Source organism: Phoxinus phoxinus (genome assembly GCF_949152265.1).
Source record: "Phoxinus phoxinus genome assembly, chromosome: 17".
Classification (NCBI taxonomy): domain Eukaryota; kingdom Metazoa; phylum Chordata; class Actinopteri; order Cypriniformes; family Leuciscidae; genus Phoxinus; species Phoxinus phoxinus.
In genome coordinates, this window is record NC_136892.1 from 31,448,047 (window position 1) to 31,452,521 (window position 4,475).

A 4,475-nucleotide genomic window follows, 5' to 3' on the forward strand; every position below is an offset into this window, starting at 1 on the left:
AACGTGGCTATATCTGTGCGGTCTATCGAGGCCTGTCTATGTCCGGCCTAACGTGGCTATATCTGTGCGGTCTATCGAGGCCTGTATATGTCCGGCCTAACGTGGCTATATCTGTGCGGTCTATCGAGGCCTGTCTATGTCTGGCCTAACGTGGCTATATCTGTGCGGTCTATCGAGGCCTGTCTATGTCTGGCCTAACGTGGCTATATCTGTGCGGTCTATCGAGGCCTGTCTATGTCTGGCCTAACGTGGCTATATCTGTGCGGTCTATCGAGGCCTGTCTATGTCCGGCCTAACGTGGCTATATCTGTGCGGTCTATCGAGGCCTTTATATGTCTGGCCTAACGTGGCTATATCTGTGCAGTCTATCGAGGCCTGTCTATGTCCGGCCTAACGTGGCTATATCTGTGCAGTCTATCGAGGCCTGTCTATGTCCGGCCTAACGTGGCTATATCTGTGCGCTCTATCGAGGCCTGTCTATGTCTGGCCTAACGTGGCTATATCTGTGTGGTCTATCGAGGCCTGTCTATGTCTGGCCTAACGTGGCTATATCTGTGTGGTCTATCGAGGCCTGTCTATGTCCGGCCTAACGTGGCTATATCTGTGCGGTCTATCGAGGCCTTTATATGTCTGGCCTAACGTGGCTATATCTGTGCGGTCTATCGAGGCCTGTCTATGTCCGGCCTAACGTGGCTATATCTGTGCGGTCTATCGAGGCCTGTCTATGTCTGGCCTAACGTGGCTATATCTGTGTGGTCTATCGAGGCCTGTCTATGTCTGGCCTAACGTGGCTATATCTGTGTGGTCTATCGAGGCCTGTCTATGTCCGGCCTAACGTGGCTATATCTGTGCGGTCTATCGAGGCCTGTCTATGTCTGGCCTAACGTGGCTATATCTGTGTGGTCTATCGAGGCCTGTCTATGTCTGGCCTAACGTGGCTATATCTGTGCGGTCTATCGAGGCCTGTCTATGTCTGGCCTAACGTGGCTATATCTGTGTGGTCTATCGAGGCCTGTCTATGTCTGGCCTAACGTGGCTATATCTGTGTGGTCTATCGAGGCCTGTCTATGTCTGGCCTAACGTGGCTATATCTGTGCGGTCTATCGAGGCCTGTCTATGTCTGGCCTAACGTGGCTATATCTGTGCGGTCTATCGAGGCCTGTCTATGTCTGGCCTAACGTGGCTATATCTGTGCGGTCTATCGAGGCCTGTCTATGTCTTGAGCGATGACACTGACACGAGTATTTTGACATTGTTGCTTTATTGTTCAGTTAATCTTGTGTACAGGTAACACTCAGTGTTTACTGCGCATGGGCAACACAACAGAGGATCAATACTGGTGTCGGAGAACAAAACATGCAACACTTACAATGCAATTCACAACCATTTTAACCAGTTCTCCTTGTCAAACAATCAAACTTCAATACTAAATTTAGATGAAATTACTGTATTAAAGGTTATTCCATCTTTTGATTATTTACAAGTTATGGAAGATAGACACCTTCGGGCAATTATTTTTCTTGTGTTTCTTTAGATTTGATAAGTGGCTGTAACTCTTCCCACATGAAGAGCACTGGTGCGGCTTCTCTCCAGTGTGAACTCTCTCATGATCTTTCAAGGTTCCTGACAGAGAAAAACTCTTTCCACAGTGTGAACACTTGTACGGTTTCTCTCCAGTGTGAACTCTCTGGTGTAATTTTAAGTGGCTGGGTGAATTGAAGGTCTTCCCACAGTCAGAGCACATATAAGGTCTCACACCAGTATGAATACGCTCATGCACTTTTAAAGCTCCAAGTCGTGAAAAACTCGTTCCACATACAGAACAAAAGTGAGGCTTCAGACCAGTATGAGTTTGAATGTGTTTTCTTAAGCTCGATTCCACAACAAATGTTTTCTCACACTGATCACAGCTGAATGATCTCACTCCAGAGTGACGGCGCAGATGATCTTTGAGATGACTTTTCTGAACGAAACTCTTTCCACACTGAGTGCAACTGAACGGCTTTTCTCCAGTGTGAATCCTCATATGATTATTTAGGTTTCCTTTGCTAATGAAACTCTTTCCACACTGAGTGCAGGTATAAGGCTTTTCTCCAGTGTGAATCCTCATGTGTATGTTCAGGGCTGATTTACATGCGAAACTCGTTCCACACTCAGAGCAGGTGAAAGATCCTTTGACTCCAGATTGTCCAGCTTGTTTCTGTGTGAAATTCTCCTCAGTCTTTGAAACGACTGCATTTCCATCTTCATTTGTGAAATAATGAGGTTTTTGAAACTGATGCTGTTCGTCTGAAATAAACAAATTTAAAATAAACAAATAAAATTCACATAATTCAATAAAAGTTTAAATGAGAAACAAAAATAAATATTGTTCAAAATCTCAAATTAGATTTTCAAATAGCAATTAAAAAAGTCTAGTATCTAGTTTTAGATGTATAGTTATATGTCGGTTTTCATCTTAATGTTCCTCATCAGTCATTAAAGAGAATGAAGGAAAACACCAACCTATTTGTTCCTCTGTATCTTCATCTTTTATTCTGCAGGGTTCTTCCTTAATCTCCATCTTTACAATAGTATATCCGTAGTTTCTCCTGGAGTAATTCCTCCTTCTTGCTTCTTCTTCTCCTGTGGGAAGATGGGAATATTCCCAGCATTTAAACTCTCATGAACGGCTGTGGGAGCTTCACTGACTGAAGGAGTGAATTGTGGTCGTTGTTGCTCATTTAGCAGATGATCATCACATTTACAATCACTCTAGATTATCCAGGTGTAAACAGTCGTTTAGAAACAATTCCATGATTACTGAATTTACAGCCATTTACAGACTCTTGAGGAAAAGCATGGCCTGAAGTTGTCGAAATGAGCAAATGTTATGTACTGGCACAAATATAGGTGAATTATTGTATTAACTTCATTCTCACTCGTCCTTTGAAGCAGATTCTGTGTCTCATCATCATCATAAATCAGTGTTTCTGTATAAAGTGAACATTTGTAATTCCACAGATTTGACTCTTGATGGCAGTATTTGTTGTCATTCTCAGTCATTTCAAGGTTTCATGGTTGAAGAATCGGCTCGAAATCTGCTGAGAACATTGAAATCCAAACAAATCCAAAGAAGCACAAAGTGAAGACAGACAAAAAACATTAATATGCACCTCACATATGTTTCCATTTTATCAAAATGAAATACATTAACTTATATACGATTACAAATACAAAAATAAATAGAAAAGTGTTCTACAGGTTCTTCACAAATACCATCAGAAAAAAAAACTTCCATTATTTTAAGTTATAGGGCCCTATTTTAACGATCTGAAACGCAAGTGTCAAAGCGCAAGTAACTTTGTGGGCGGATCCAGGCGCTGTTGCTATTTTCCCGGCGGATAAATTACTCTTGCGCTCGACGCAAATCTAAAAGGGGTTGGTCTGAAGTAGCTTCATTATTCATAGGTGTGGTTTGGGTGTAACGTGAAATAAACCAATCAGAGCGTCCTCTCACATTCCCTTTAAGAGCCGGCGCGCTTGTTCCACGGCGGATTGCTATTATAACGGCGGGTTTGCCGGCGCATGCCAGGAGCGGTTCACAACCGAGGAAACCGACGTTCTCGTCAGGGCCGTAAAACACAGAGAAGTGACATTGGGGATGATGGGAGAAACTCACTCAATTTAGCTTCGGTTAAACAGGCGTATAATTTGGGTAAATGTGTAGCCTAATCTAGATTTTTTTTTTTCATATCTAGATAGATCTTTTTCACATCTTCACGGACACAACAATGATTTCCCTCGTGTGTTAATATTTTTCCTTGGAATAATGTATGATTTGCAAAAATGAAAACTGCTGCGTCTGTTTATATTAGAGAATCAAAGTGGATGCGCGTTAACACACTAGGCTACATTATGGCCAAGCACGCGCCCTTAAAATACCATATCACTAACGCGCAACGCGCCACTGTCTTTAGACTGTTTTTTTCCTGGTCTGTGGCGCAATTGCTTTCTAAAACTGGAAAATAGCACCAGGGGAGTTTTGCGCCGGAACACGCCTCCTCTTTGCGCTGAACCGCCCCCGCGAGCGCAAGTTCATTCCCTAATTTACCGACGTGCGTCTGTGGAGAAAAAAGTCCGCTGTGCGCGGGTGCAAAATAGGAATGATACATGCGTCGGTGTTCAAAGTCAATTGCGCTGGGTGCAAGATAGGGCCCATAGTAATATTTCACAATAATACTGTTTTTTTACTGTATTTTGATCAAATGCATATTTGATGACCATAATAAACTTCTTTCAAAGTTTAACGTCTGTGTAGAGAGAACGGTGTCGTCTTAGCGGTCTCTAATTTATTAACAAATTATCATTTCGCCGGAAGTGAATCAATCAAAACTAACTTTAGCTGGAAAATAACATTATTCAAGGACCGCTATAAAGCCAAAACAATCTGTACCTTAAATTAAACGTTTATCACTGTAAAGCAGCTTTGAAAC